The sequence below is a fragment of the Ochotona princeps genome, chromosome Y, assembly GCF_030435755.1.
Source record: "Ochotona princeps isolate mOchPri1 chromosome Y, mOchPri1.hap1, whole genome shotgun sequence".
In the NCBI taxonomy this organism is placed as follows: Eukaryota; Metazoa; Chordata; class Mammalia; order Lagomorpha; family Ochotonidae; genus Ochotona; species Ochotona princeps.
In genome coordinates, this window is record NC_080866.1 from 18,861,833 (window position 1) to 18,878,307 (window position 16,475).

Consider the following 16,475-nt stretch of genomic DNA (forward strand, 5'->3'; position numbering starts at 1 on the left):
ACTGCAACCATATTAATGTTAAAACATGAGCTACTCTGGACTTGAGGGTAGGAGTTTTCCTGTCCATTGCCACCATGCTGTGAGTGGATCTTTCCTGGAGCTTCAGGTACTTTGAAATCCCAGCTACACAGCTGCAGCCCTGGAACCCTATAACAGTCAGGATTCAGACTTGGGATTCTAGCTCTGCCTGCTGCTGTCATTTGATGGACAAATCTTGAAGTAGTCTGAAATTAAGAGTTGAGAATTTTTCCATCCATAAGAGAAACTTTAGTAGTTGCAGTCTTCAGACTCAGAACTTTGGGTCTGCACTCTGCTGCCATTCTATAGACAGTCTCCAAGGATTTTTGCCTGCAAACTTGAATACTTTGTACCCTGGCATCATAGCTGTGGCTCACGGTACTCGGTCCAGTTCAGGCTTGAAATTTGCATTCTAGCTCAATCCACCAGCTCTATTCAGTGCAAAGATCTTGAGCAAGACTGTGCTTGAAGCTTGGAAATTTTCCAATCCACAGCTGCTATGCTGTGAGTGCATCTTGAGTCAGTTCTGGTTTCAGACTCAAAATTTAAGCTCTGTGTACCACCAACATGCTGTCAATGGATCTCCAGTAATTCTGGCATGGCAGTTTGAATGTTTTGCTATCCTGACTGTGGCTGTATGTGCAGGAAGTTGGAGCAGTTCAGCCTTGAAGCCTGGGATTCTAGATCCATCCTCTGCTGTGGTTTTGTGTACAGATATTGAAATAGTCTGGGGTAGAGGCTCAGGAAACATTCTATATATTTTTTTATTTAAATTACATTGCATTATTGACACAGTTTTATAGGAACTGGGATTCTCCCCAACTCTACACAAACCCTTCCCCCATGGTGGATTCCTGCACCTTATTGCGTTATCACAGTTCAAGTTCAGTTGGTTCTCTTTCATTGCAAGCATATACCAAGCATAAAGTACAGCATCTTGTTGTCCAGATAAGTTCAATGTCTTCTTGGGAAGACCATGGCTGGTCTGAAGATAGAGCCAGCAGAATATCACCGCAATCAATTAAAAGCCCCAACATGACATCAGCAACATCTTATAACATTGTGGAATTAATTGACATAGTATTGAGTAACCAATATTTAAAAGAAGAAGAAAAAAATGCAAGTTCTTAACTACATCCTGTGACTTCTTCATTGATGTTTCAATTTTAGCTTTTTTTATTTTTATTCATTAGTTACTTTGTACTATGTGACACAGTTTCATAGGTACTGGGATTCTCCCCACCCCTCCCCAAACCCTCCCACCATGGTGGATTACTCCACCTTGTTGCATAACCACAGTTCAAGTTCAGTTGAGATTCCCCCATTGCAAGCATATACCAAACATAGAGTCCAGCATCTTATTGTTCAGTCAAGTTCAACGGCTTCTTAGGTAGACCCTCTCTGGTTTAAAGATAGAGCCAGCAGAATATCATCCCGATCAATTAAAAGCTCCAACATACCATCAGCAAAAATTTACATCACCATGGAATTAATTGACATAGTAATGAGTAACCAATATGTTAAAAACAAATGCGAGTTCTTAACAACCTTCTGTGATCACCTCATTGACATTTCAATTTTAGTTTATACACAACATATAACATCCATAACATAACATGTTATACATAACATTATATCATCTTAAATTAAGGCAAAATGTGATATTTAACCTTTTGGGATTGGCTCATTTCCCTTAGCATTATGGTTTCCAGTTTGGCCCATTTGGCCACAAAGAACTGCTTTTTTTTTTTTTTTTAATAGCTGAGTAGTATTGCATAGAGTAGATGAACCATAGCTTTCTTATCCAATCCTCTGCTGATGGGCAGTTTGGCTGCTTCCCTGTTTTTGCAATTACTGATTGTGCTGCTATGAACATAGGAGTGCATGTTGGTTTCTCATAAAACAAGTGTTTTGGATATATTCCTAGGAGTGCTATTGCCGGGTCATACGGTATGTTGTATTTGAGTTGTTTGAATGTTCTCCATACTGATTTCCATAGGGGCTGTACCAGCCTGCAGCCCCACCAGCAGTGAAGTAGGGTTCCCTTTTCCCCGCAGCCCCGCCAGCAAGTGTTGTTGGTGCTTTTTTTAATGTGGGCCAGTCTTACTGGCGTCAGGTGTTACCTCATTGATGTTTTAATTTGTATTTTCCTTATTGCCAGGGAACTTGAGCATTTTTTCATATGTTTATTTGCCATTTGGGTTTGTTCCTTTGAGAAGTGTCTGCCCATTTCCCATGCCCATTTTTTGAGTGGCTTGTTTGTTTTGGCATTTTGGTTGTTTTGTAGTTCTTTGTATGTTTTGGAGATTAGCCCTCTATCATCTACTTAGTGCCCAAAGATCTTCTCCCATTCTGTGGGTTGCCTTTTTACTTTGTTGATTGTTTCCCTAGCTGTACAGAAGCTGCTTAGTTTGATGAGGTCCCATTTGTTTATTCTGGTTTTGATTGCTATTGCTTTTGGTGTCCTTTTTAGGAAGTAGGGACCTACAACTAGATCTTGCAGAGATTTCCGATATTTTCTTCCAAAAGTTTGAAGGTTTCTGGATGTAGCTTTAGATTTGTTATCCATTTAGATTTGATCTTCGTGTATGGTGAGAGATGTGGGTCTATCTTTTTGTTTCTGCAGGCTATTAACCAGTTGTCCCAACAGCATTTATTGAACAGACAATCTCATTTCCTTGGATTGTCGTTTGTCTTTTTGTCAAAGATTATTTGGCTGTATCTGTGTGGGTTACTTTCTGTTGTTTCTATTCTGTTCCACTGATCGTCCTCTCTATATTTGTGCCAATACCAGGCTGTTTTGATAACCACTGCCCTATAGTATGTCCAGAGGTCTGGGACTGTGATTCCCCCTGCTAACTTCCTGTTCTTGAGAATGGTTCTAGCTATTCGTGGTTTTTTTGTGTTTCCAGATGAATCTTTGAATCATTATTTCCAATTCCATGAAGAATGTTTTGGGCAATTTGATTGGGATTGCGTTGAATGTATATCTTGCTCTTGGCAGTATAGACATTTTAATGATATTGATTTTACCTATCCTGGAGCATGGGATGTTAATCCATCTTTTGAAGTCTTCTTCAATTTCTTATTTAAGTAGTTTGTAGTTTTCTTCAAATAGGTCTCCTACATTTTTGGTTACATTTATTCCCAGATACTTCACACTTTTCTCTGTTATTTTTAATGGTATCTTGCTGGTTATGTCTTTTTCCATCTTTGGGCTATTTGCATACTATGGTTGTTGATTTTTGTTCATTAATTTTGTACCCTGCCACTCTTCCAAAGTCTCGTATAAGTTCTAGCAGTTTCTGTATTGAGACTCCTTGCTCTTCTACATAAGAAACATGTCATCTGCACATAGTGAAAGCTTGACTTCTTCGTTTCCCATTTGGATTCCTCTGATTTATTTTTCTTGTCTTAAGGCCTCAGCGAGTACCTCTAGGACTATGTTGAACAGCAGCGGAGAAAGCAGACATCCTTGTATTGTTCCAGATTTCAGTGGGAAGGGTTCCAGCTTTTCTCCCTTCAGTATGATGCTGGCGTTGGGTTTTTCATATATTGCTTTGATTATGTTGTGGATTGCTGTTTTTATTCCTACCTTGGTTAGGGTTTTTACCATAAAGTGATGTTGGATTTTGTTTAAGTCTTTTTCTGCATCTATTGATACTATTATGTGATTTTTGTTCTTCAGTTTTTGGATGTGGTGCATTACATTTATGGATTTCTGTATTTTGAACCATCCCTGCATTCCAGGAATGAATCCTACTTGATCCGGATGAATGATCTTTCTGATGTGTGTTTTTTGAATTCTATTGGCTAGGATTTTGTTGAGAATCTTAGCATCAATGTTCATCAAAGAAATATGTCTGTAGTTTTCTTTCTCTGTTGTGTCTCTGTCTGGTTTTGGGATTAAGGTAATGTTGGCTTCATAGAATGAGTTTGGAATGGTTGCTTTCTTTTCTATTGTTTTGAAGAGGTTATGGAGGATTGGGGTTAGCTCTGTTTGGAATGTTTTGTAGAATTCTGTAGTGAAGCCTTCTGTGCCTGCGCTTTTCTTTTTGGGGAGATTTTTAATCACTGATTCAATCTCTGCTTCTGCTATGGGTTTGTTCATGTGATTTGTTGCTTCCAAGGTAAATTTTGGTAAGTGGTAGAAGTCTAAAAACTTTTCCATTTCTTGGTGATCTTCTGATTTGTTGGAGTACAGAGCTTTGTAGTAATTTCTGATTATGTTCTTAATGGTTGCAGTGTCTGTTGTTATGTTGCCTTTTTCATCTTTGATGCTGTTAATTCTTGCTCTGTCTTGTTTTTTTTTTTTTTTTTTTTTTTTTTTTTGTCAATCGGGCCAACGGGGTGTCTATTTTGTTTGTCTTTTCAAAAAGCCAGCTTTTGGATTCATTGATTTTGTGTATAGCTTTTTCTATTTCTATCTGATTAATTTCCTCCCTTGTTTTGATGATTTCTTGTTCCCTGTTGTGTGTGGGGCTCATCTGCTGCTGTTTTTCCAATTCCTGGAGGTGTGTGGTTAACTCCTCTATTTGGCGCCTCTCTTGGGCCTTGACATGAGCTCCAATTGCAATCAGTTTACCCTGTAGCACTGCTTTGGCAGTGTCCCACAAGTTTTGGAATGTTGTGTCAGAGTTTTCATTGGTTTCTATAAATTTTTTGATCTCATCTTTAATTTCTTCCCTGACCCATTGTTCATTCAATAGCATATTGTTCAGCCTCTAAGAGTTTCTGTATTTCCTGGGCATTTTGAATTGCTGAATTCCAATTTCATTTCGTGTTGGTCTGAGAGGGTACATGGTATGATTCCTATCTTTTTGAAGTCATTTAGGTTTGCTTTGTGTCCTATCATGTGGTCGATCCTGGAGAAGGTGCCATGCACTGCTGAAAAATGGATAAACTGTGGCCTTAGGATAAAAAGTTCTATAAATATCTACGAAGTCGTGTTGTTCAATTGTTTGTATGAGCTCTGTTGTTTCTTTGTTAAGTTTTTTTGTTTTGTTGATCTGTCTGTTGTTGTTAGCCGAGTGATAAAATCACCCACAATTATTGTGTGCATATCTATGTCTCCCCTTAAGTCTGTAAGTAATTGCTTCATGTAGCTAGGTGTATTGGAATTAGGTGCTTATATGTTCATAATTATAATTACTTCTTGATGGATCAGTCCCTTCACCACCATATAATGATCTTCCCTGTACTTTTTGATGCTTGTAAGACTGAAGTCTATATCATCTGAAATTAAGACAGCTACCCCTGCCTTTTTTCTCACCCATTGGCATGATTTTTCTTTTTTTCCATCCCTTCACTTTCAGTTTCTTGGAGTCTTTTCTGGTTAGATATGTCTCTTGTAGGCAACAGATAGTTGGGTGCTGTTTGATGATCCATTCCGTTAATCTATCCTTTTTGATTGGCGAGTTAAGGCCATTTGTGTTTAGAGTTAAAATTGAGAGGTTGCAATTTTTCTCTGCCATGCGTATGTTTTTGTGGGTGTTGATTTCTGTGTAATTGCCGCTCCTTGTGTGGACTTTAGTGGGGAGACCTTCCTGTTTGCCATCTTTGCTTATGATTCACCTCCTTTTTTTCTAGATTTAGTGCATTTCTAAGGAGATTTTCTAGAGCTGGTTTTGTGCAGGCATATTCTTCTAAATTCTCTTTGCTATGGAAGTATCTGATTTCGTTCTCAAATATGAATGAGATCTTTGCTGGGTACATTATTCTTGGTTGACAGTTGTTCTGATTCAGGATTTGGAAGATCTTTGTCCCTTCTCTTCTTGCTTGTAAGTTCTCTTCAAAGAAATCAGCAGTGATTCTGATTGGTTTTCCCCGGTATGTCATCTATTCTCTGCTTTGTACTTGTCTCAGGATTCTTTCTTTGTCTTCGTTGGAGTGGAACTTGAGCACCATATGTCTGGGTGAAGATCTCTTTGGGTCATATCTGCTGGGAGTCCTCTTACCGTCCTGGATTTGGGCAGGATTCATGTTTCAAATGTTTTGGAACTTTTCCTGTATAATTTCGTCAAGTACCATTTGCATTCGTGATTCTGTTTCAGCTCCTTCAGGAAGGCCAATTATCCTAATATTCAATTTTCTGAGGTTATCTTTCATTTCTTGTATGGTCTTACTGGCTTTGTTCAGACTTGTCTCCAGCTGTTTAATGAGCTAAGTATGTTCATTTTGTGTGTCTTCCATTTCAGAGCTCCTCTCTTCTGCTGTATTTATTCTGTTGGATAGGCTCTCAATTTTGTGCTCTAAGTCAAGGATTTTACTTTTTATTTGTTGTATTTCTGTGACTATGTGGCTCTTGAATTCCTTGACATCCTCCCAATTCTTTTCATTGTCTCTGACCAATTTTAACATCATTTTTTTGAATTCCTTGTCTGGTAGACCTTCCATGTCTTCATCTCGCATCTCAGAAATAGACATTGGCCGTTGATCCTTTATTGGTGGGATGCTGGCTCTCTTATCTGGATCATTACCTTTTCTGGTATTTCTTCCCATTGTGTTAGTGTTTCTTTATGAGAGCCCCAGGCACCAGCGTACTGCGGGGTCTCCATGTGCTATCCTTCAGAGATCAGAGCCTGCAGGCATGGAGTAGCAGGGTTGGGAATTTTCAAGGCCCTTTTGTTGCGTCTCCAGCACCCTGGACTTCGGGGCGCCAATTCCAAGGCCCAGCGGAGTCAAAGCGCACTCTCAGCTCGTCCCCTACATGTATGCGACCACAGCACATGAGGGAATGCAGGTACTTTCTGTTTGTGCTCCCTATGTGTGGGATCACAGGGCACGGAGGATTCTAGGTGCCTTCTCAGTGTGTCCACAGTGCCAGGGACTGCAGTGCGTGGAGTTTCCAGGTGCTCTCTGGGGATGCCTCCTGCACGCAGGTCCACAGTGCCATCCTGGTGCATCTCCCAATCACGGACTGTAGGGTGTGGAGTACTCCAGGTGCTCTCTGGATGTACCTCCTGTGCAGGTCCGCCCACCCCAGCAGCGTAGCACCGCCCACCCCAGTGCTCGCAGGGGACAGCCCACCCCAGGGCTCGTATAGGACCGCCCAGCCCAGAGGCGTGCCCGGGTTCTCACACCCCAGAGGCGTGCACGGGTTTCTGTGGGTCAGCGCCATCTAACTGTGTGTCAGTCCGCAAGGCATGAGGGAGTATTCAGCTCACCTTTTGCCTTTCTTCTTAGTGCACAGAACTGCTGTGCGTCTCCTCCAAGACACAGTTTTCGCAGTTTCATGGCACTTGCCCTGTGTCCCCAGATGCTGGAATCTCTGGGGGGGAGGAATGGGGAGATGAGCACCAATGATGTTCGGGCTCTGTGCGTGCCCCTGGAGGGTTAACTCTGGGAGCCTCTGACCCACTGCTGCCTCTACCCAGCTCACTCAAACCTCAGGTTCTTGCAGTCTGCCTCTGCCTTTGGTGAGGACCTTTGCCATGGGTGCGGCTCCTGGTGGCTGCTTCTCCTGGCAGCTGCATTTAAACGTGACTCAGTAGGTCTGGACCAGGACGCTGTCTTGCCTGCCTTTTGTTTTATTTTGTTTTGTTTTTTACTGGTTGCTCTTCCAAGTTGTGTGGATTTTTTTGGCTCCACACTGTCCAGGGAGCTACATGTTCCTCTCCCTGCAGCCCTATGCTGCTCCACTTACGCTTTTGTCGCATTCTATCCCTCTCTGTCTGTGAGCTCCCTCACATCCATCCTCCTATGTTGACCATCTGGTGAGTCTCTCAATTTTAGCTTATATATAACTGAGTTCTATACACCTTTAAAAGGTTATAGATTATTGTTAAGCCATCTTGTGTCTATTTTCATTATAGTATTTAGCATTTTATAGCATTGTTTTTTGGGCAGTCTAGACTGGCTAACAACTCTAACAAGACATATATCAAAGGTTTAGGTGCAGAACATTTTTAGGAGCGGTGTGCAGAGAAATCCTCAGTACCCTAGTGAGGAGTAACTAATCTTTGTGTCCCACCTAGTAAGGTATATGTAGATTCACACTGATCCTTTTCTGTTTGATTGTAAGCTTTCCTTGTATTTCTCTATCTATTCTATTTTTGGGGGAGGGAGGGGAAGCCCTCCAGAGCGAGCCTGATCGTCCTTGCTGCAGAGGGTGGGGGTCCAAAGTTGGAACTAAGTAAGGAACAGAAGAAGCTCCTCTCCACAGTCCTGAAGGAAGCTTCCTCTCCCTCTATTTCTGGAGATTCCTCAGGGCTCTTGGCTCTTGTTCCAAACACCTTGGGTTCTGTGAGGAAGGATTTAGGCCTCTTTCATCCCATGTGGTAGATCCAGAAGGGCCTGGTTGACCTCAGAGTTCTTGGCCTCTGAAGGCACTCCAATTCCCCGTGGTCTCCTTGACAGTTGGGATGTAGTCTTTACTGCCCATACTGATAGTCCTTGGTAAGGATCTGGGAGTCTTCAGGGTTGGGATACACACCTCCTCTTGTTCACCTGCTCCACTCTGGGGTCCCTCACTGCTGTGTGCATATGACTTCCAGTTAAGAGGTGTTCGGGATTGCTCTGGTTCCCCCATATGTCTTTGTAGTTTTACTATTGTCTAATGCTGATTCAAGTCTGTTGTCTATGAATTACCTGTTATATTGCTGATAGGTTATACTTCACACCTTCCTCACACTTTCTAAGGAGATGGAAGATTTCTCTGCCCTCCCGCCCCATTTCCAAATAGCTTAGGGTCTTAAGAGTATATTAGGCTTTACAATTCTTTGATATTGAACATAAGCAGTCTGACTGACATTAATTGTGTGTTCATTGATAACATCAAAATATTTTAATGCATTAGATACTGGCTGTTTGAGGTTAAAAAAATATTACAATATATGGGTGTTACAGACCGGATTGACATCCTTTCATCTTATACTAAGGCAAACATGTGGTATTTAACCTTTTGGAATTGGCTTGCATTTCTTAACATAATGGTTTCCAGCTGTGCCCATTTGGCCACAAAAAACTACATTTCGCTTTTTTTTTTATTAATATCTGAGTAGTATTCCATGGAGTAAATGAACCATAGCTTTCTTATCCTGTCTTCTGTTGATGGGCATTTCGGTTGCTTTCAAGTTTTTGCAATAATTGATTGTGCTGATATAAACATAGGGGTGCATGTTGGTTTCTCGTGCAACAAATGCTTTGGATATATTCCAGGGAGTGCGATTTCTGGATCGTATGGTATACAGATTTTCAGCTGTTTGAGTATTCTTCAAAATGATATCCATATGGGCTGTACAAGTCTGCAGTCCCAACCGCAGTGGAGTAGGGTTCCCTTTTCCCTACATCCTGGCGTGCAGGTGTTGTTGGTGTTTCTTTGTATCTGTGTCAACCTTACTGGCGTTAGGTGGTACTTCGTGATTGTCTTCATTTGGATTTCCTTTATTGCCAGGGAGCTTGAGCATTTTTTCATGTGTTTGTTTGCCATTTGGGTTTTTTTCCTTTGTGAAACATCTGCCCATTTTCAGTGCCCATTTCTTGAGTGGATTATTTGTTTTGGTGTTTTGGTTGTTCTGCAGATCTATGTATATTCTGGAGATTAGCCCCCTATTACTTATGTAGTGCGCAAAGATCTTTTCCCATTCTGTGGGTTGCTTTTTACTTTGTTGATTGGTTCCCTTGCTCTACAGAAGCTTCTTAGTTTGACAAAGTTCCATTTGTTTATTCCGGTCTTGATTGCTAGTGCCTTTTATGTCACTTTTAGTAAGTTGGGGCCTTCACCTAAATCTTGAAGGATATTTCCAACATTTTCTTACAAATCTTTGCAGGTTTCTGGATGTAGATTTGACTCTTTTATCCATTTAGATTTACTCTTATTGTATGGTGAAAGGTGTGGGTGTATCTTCTTGTTTCTACAGGCTATTAACCAGTTGTCCCAACAGCATTTATTGAAGAAAACGTCCCATTTGCTTGGATTGTATTATTATTTTTGTCTAGTTATTTGGCTGTATCTGTGTGGGTTGCCTTCTGTTGTTTCTATTCTGTTCCATTGATCTTCCTCTCTATCTTTGTGCCAGTACCAGGCTGTTTTGATAACCACTGCCCTATAGTATGTCCAGAGGTCTGGGGCTGTGATTCCCCCGGTTAACTTCCTATTCTTCAGAATGGTTTTAGCTATTCATGATTTTTTGTGTTTCTGAATGAATCTCTGTATCATATTTTCGAGTTCTATCAAGAATGTTTCAGGTACTTTGATTGGGAATGCATTGAATATATTTGTTACTTTTGGCAGTATAGACATTTTAATGATATTGATTTTACCTATCCTATTGATGTTACTCCATCTTTTGAAGTCTTCTTCAATTTCTTTTTTAAGCATTTTGTAATTTTCTTTGAAAAGGTCTCCTACATTTTTGGTTACATTTATTCCCGGATGCTTTATACTTTTCTCGGTTATTTTGAATGGTATCTTGCTGGTTAGGTCTTTTTCCATCTTGTTGCTGTTCACAACCACTGTGGCTGTTGATTTTTGTTCATGAATTGTCCCCTGCCACTCCACCAAACTCTCATTTATGTTCTAGCAGTCTCTGTATTGAGTCTCTTGGTTCTTCTATGTAAAGGATCATGTCATCTGCAAATAGTGAAAGCTTGACTTCTTCATTTCCCATTTGGATTCCTTTGATTTCTTTTTCTTGTCTTAAGGCCTCTGTGAGTACCTCTAGGACTATGTTGAATAGCGATGGTGATTAGCTGGCAACCTTGTCTTGTTCTAAATCTCAGTGGAAAGGGTTCCAGCTTCTCTTCATTCATTATGGTGCTGGCGTTGGGTTTTTCATATATTGCTTTAATTATGTTGTGGATTGTTTGTTCTATGCCTATCCTGGTTAGGGTTTTTACCATAAAGTGATGTTGGATTTTGTTTAAGTCTTTTTCTGCATCTATTGATACTATTATGTGATTTTTGTTCTTCAGTTTTTGGATGTGGTGCATTACATTTATGGATTTCTGTATTTTGAACCATCCCTGCATTCCAGGAATGAATCCTACTTGATCCGGATGAATGATCTTTCTGATGTGTGTTTTTTGAATTCTATTGGCTAGGATTTTGTTGAGAATCTTAGCATTAATGCTCATCAGGGAAATAGGTCTGTAGTTTTCTTTCTCTGTTGCGTCTCTGGTTTTGGGATTAAAGTGATGTTGGCTTCATAGAATGAGTTTGGAATGGTTGCTTTCTTTTCTATTGTTTTGAAGAGATTATGGAGGATTGGTGTTACTTCTGTTCGGAATGTTTTGTAGAATTCTGTGGTAAAGCCATCTGTGCCTGGGCTTTTCTTTTTGGGGAGATCTTTAATCACTGACTCCATCCTTTCTTCGGTTATGGGTTTATTCATGTTTTCTGTTGCCTCTGAGGTAAATTTTGGTAAGTTGTGGGAGTCTAGGAACCTTTCCATTTCCTGGTGATCTTTTGATTTGTTGTGTCACAATTCTTTGCAATAATTTATAATTATTTTCTTAATGGTTGCGCTGACTGAGTTGTTATGTTGCCTTTCTCATCTTTGATGCTGCTAATTCTCACTTTATCTTGTATTTTTCTTTGTCAATTGGGCCAATGGGGTGTCTATTTTATTTATCTTCTCAATAAACCAGCTTTTTAATTCATTGACTTTGTGTGTACTTTTTTTTAATTTCTATGTGATTTTCTGTCTCTTTTGATAATTTCTTGTTTCCTATTGATTGTGGGATCCTTTTGCTGCTGTTTTTCCAATACTTGGAGGTGTGTGCCTAGTTCCTTTATTTGATGCATTTCTTGGGCCTTAACATGAGCACCAATTGAAATAAAGTTACCATGTAACACTGCTTTGGTGGTGTCCCACAAATTAAAAACTGTTGTATCTGAATTTTCATTGGTTTCCATAAATTTTTATTTCATTTTTAATTTCTTCTCTAACCTATTCTTCATTTAATAGCATGTTGTTCAACTTCCAAGAGTTTACATATTTCCTGGGCATTTCGAATTGCTGATTTCCAGTTTCATTCCGTGATGGTCTTAGAAGGTACATGGTATGATTCCAATTTTTTGTAGTTTGTTAGATTTGTGTTGTGTTCTATCATGTGATCTGTCCTGGAGAATATGCCATGCACTGCTGAAAAAAATATATTATCTGTGGCATTAGGATGAAATGTTCTGCATATGTCTATTAAGTCCAGTTGTTCTATTGTTTGTGTGAGCTCTGTAGCTTCTCTGTTGAGCTTTTGTCTCAATGATGTATCTATTGATGTTAATGAGGTGTTCAGATCTCTCAGGATTATTGTGTGTTCATCTATATCTTCCTTTCAGTTTATAAGTAATTGTCTCATATACCTGGGTGCATCTGGACTTGTAGCATAAGTGTTAAGGATGGTAATTATGTCCTGATGGATCTTTCCTTTCAACAATATGAGATGCCCTTGTGTATCTTCTTTGATGTTTGTCACATTGAAGTCTGTATCGTCTGAAATTAGGACCGCTACACCAGCTTTTTTTTTCTCATCTGTTGGCATGAAATATCTTTTTTCCATCCCTTCACTTTCAGTTTCTTAGCATCTTTTATGGTTTATGCATCTTTTATAGGAAGCAGATAGTTGGGTCTTTTTTGTTGATACAATCTGTTAATCTATGTCGTTTGACTGATGAATTTAGGCCATTTGTGTTTAGGGTTAGTATTGAGAGATTGCAATTATGTCCTGCCACGCATGTGTTTTTGAGGTTGTTCGTATCTTATTGTCTTTCCTTGCGTGTACTTTAGTGGGGAGGTCTTCCCATTTGCCATCTTTGCTTATGGTTTGCTTCTTTTTTCTCTGGGAGTCATTCATTTCTGAGCAGATATTATAGAGGTAGTTTTATGCTTGCATATTCTTCTAGTTTCTCCTTGCAATGGAAGTAGCTAGTTCATTCTTGAATACAAATGAGATCTTTACTGGGTACATTATTTTTGGTTGACAGTTGTTCTGTTTCAGAATTTGAATGACTTACTCCATTCCCTTTTCTCTTGGAGCATCTCTTCTGAGAAGTCCATGGTGATCCTGATGGACCTGCCTCTAAATGTAAGCTTCTCTCTGCTTTGTGTTAGCCTTAGGATTCTTTCTTTGTGTTTGTTGGAAGGGAGCTTGATTACCACGTGTCTGGGTGAAGATTGTTTTGGGTCCTATCTGTGGGGCATTCTCTGGCCTTCATGGATTTGGCCTGGGCTCATGTTCCAAGTGTTTCCTTAGTTCTCCTGTATAATTTCATCGAGTACCGGTTGTATACCGCTGTCTCTTTCCACTACTTCTGGAAGTCCTATAATTTTGATATTCAACTGCTTGATGTTGTCGTTCATTTACTGTTTTGCCTTTTTTTCCTTGTTCAACTGTATTTCCAGCTGATTAATAATCTGACTGCTTTCATTCTGGGAATCTTCCAATTCAGATATCCTGTCTTCTGCTGCAATAATTCTGTTGGCTTGACTCTCAACTCTGTGTTTCAGGTCAAGGATCTCATTTTTGACTAAATGTGTTTCTGTGATTATGTGTTTTTTTTAATTTTATTTTAAATTCATTAATTACATTGTATTATGTGACACAGTTTCATAGGTACTGGGATTCTCCCCACCCCTCCCCAAACGCTACCACCATGGTGGATTCCTCCACCTTGTTGCATAACCACAGCTCAAGTTCAGTTGAGATTCCCCCATTGCAAGCATATACCAAACATAGAGTCCAGCATCTTATTGTTCAGTCAAGTTCAACGGCTTCTTAGGTATACACTCTCTGGTCTGAAGACAGAGCCAGCAGAGTATCCTCCCGATCAATTAAAAGCTCCAACATACCATCAGCAAAAATTTACATCACCATGGAATTAATTGACATAGTAATGAGTAACCAATTAGTTAAACGTAAATGCGAGTTCCCAGCCACCTGCTGTGACCACCTCACCTATACTTCAATTTTAGTTTATACACAACCTATAACATTCAAAACATAACATGTTCTACATAACATCATATCATCTTAAATTAAGGCAAACATGTGGTATTTAACCTTTTGGGATTGGCTCATTTCCCTTAGCATTATGGTTTCCAGTTTGGCCCATTTGGCCACAAAGAACTGCGTTTTGTTTTTTTTAATAGCTGAGTAGTATTGCATAGAGTAGATGAACCATAGCTTTCTTATCCAATCCTCTGTTGATGGGCATTTTGGCTGCTTCCATGTTTTTGCAATTACTGATTGTGCTGCTATGAACATAGGAGTACATGTTGGTTTCTCATAAAACAAGTGTTTTGGATATATTCCTAGGAGTGCTATTGCCGGGTCATACGGTATGTTGTATTTGAGTTGTTTGAATGTTCTCCATACTGATTTCCATAGGGGCTGTACCAGCCTGCAGCCCCACCAGCAGTGGAGTAGGGTTCCCTTTTCCCCGCAACCTTGCCAACAAGTGTTGTTGGTGCTTTTATTCATGTGGGCCAGTCTTACTGGCGTTAGGTGGTACCTCATTGATGTTTTAATTTGGATTTCCCTTATTGCCAGGGAACTTGAGCATTTTTTCATATGTTTATTTGCCATTTGGGTTTGTTCCTTTGTGAAGTGTTTGCCCATTTTCCATGCCCATTTCTTGAGTGGCTTGTTTGTTTTGACATTTTGGTTGTTTTGTAGCTCTTTGTATATTCTGGAGATCAGCCCTCTATCACCTAAGTTGTGTGCGAAGATCTTCTCCCATTCTGTGGGTTGCCTTTTTACTTTGTTGATTGTTTCTCTAGCTGTACAGAAGCTTCTTAGTTTGATGAGGTCCCAAATGTTTATTTTGGTCTTGATTTCTACTGCATTTGGAGTCTTTTTTAGGAAGTGAGGGCCTACCCCTAAGTGTTCCAGTGTGTTTCCAACATTTTCTTCCAAAAGTTTGAAGGTTTCTGGATGTAGGTTTAAATCAGTTATCCATTTGGATTTGATCTTAGTAAATGGTGAGAGATGTGGGTCTATCTTTGTTTCTGCAGGCTATCAACCAGTTGTCCCAACAGCATTTATTGAACAGACCTTCCCATTTGCCTGGGTTGTTGTTTGTCTTTTTGTCAAAGATTATTTGGCTGTATTTCTGCGGGTTCCCATCTGGTGTTTCTATTCTGCTCCATTGATCTTCCTCTCTATCTTTGTGCCAGTACCACGCTGTTTTGATAACCACTGCCCTATAGTATGTCCAGAGGTCCGGAACTGTGATCCCCCCTGCTAACTTCCTGTTCTTCAGGATAGTTCTAGCAATCCGTGGTTTTTTGTGCTTCCAGATGAACCTTTGGATCATTGTTTCCAGTTCCATGAAGAATATTTTGGGCAATTTGATTGGGATTGCGTTGAATGTATATATTGCTTTTGGCAGTATACACATTTTAATGATATTGATTTTACCTATCCAGGAGCATGGGATATTACTCCATCTTTTGAGGTCTTGTTCAATTTCTTTTTTAAGCAGATTGTAGTTTTCTTCAAATAAGTCTTCTACATTTTTGTTTAGATTTATTCCCAGATATTTCATACTTTTCTCTGTTATTTTGAATGGTATCTTGCTGGTTAAATCTTTTTCCATCTTGGGGCTGTTCGCATACACTATGGCTGTTGATTTTTGTTCATTAATTTTGTACCCTGCCACTCTACCAAACTCTCGTACAAGTTCTAGCAGTCTCTGTATTGAGTCTCTTGGCTCTTCTACATAAAGAATCATATCATCTGCGTATAGTGAGAGCTTGACTTCTTCGTTTCCCATTTGGATTCCTCTGATTTCTTTTTCTTGTCTTATGGCCAGAGCGAGTACCTCTAGGACTATGTTGAATAGTAGTGGAGAAAGTGGACATCCCTGTCTTGTTCCAGATCTCAGTGGGAAGGGTTCCAGCTTTTCTCCATTCAGTATGATGCTGGCGTTGGGTTTTTCATATATTGCTTTAATTATGTTGTGGATTTTTCCATCTATGCCTACCTTGGTTAGGGTTTTTAGTAGGAAGTGATGTTGGATTTTGTCGAAAGCTTTTTCCGCATCTATTGATACTATCATGTGATTCTTGTTTTTCAGTTTTTGGATGTGGTGTATCACATTTATAGATTTTCGAATGTTGAACCATCCCTGCATTCCAGGGATGAATCCTACTTGATCTGGATGAATGATCTGTCTGATGTGTTTTTGAATTCTGTTGGCTAGGATTTTGTTGAGAATCTTAGCATCAATGTTCATCAAAGAGATAGGTCTGTAGTTTTCCTTCTCTGTTAGTTCTTTGTCTGGTTTTGGGATTAAGATAATGTTGGCTTCATAGAATGAGTTTGGAAGGGTTGCCTCTTTTTCTATTGTTTTGAAGAGTTTGTAGAGGATTGGGGTCATCTCTGTTCGGAATGTTTTGTAGAATTCTGGAGTGAAGCCTTCTGGGCCTGGGCTTTTCTTTGTTGGGAGGTCTTTAATCACTGATTCAATCTCTACTTCAGTTTTGGGTTTGTTCAGGTCGTTTGTTGCCTCTGGG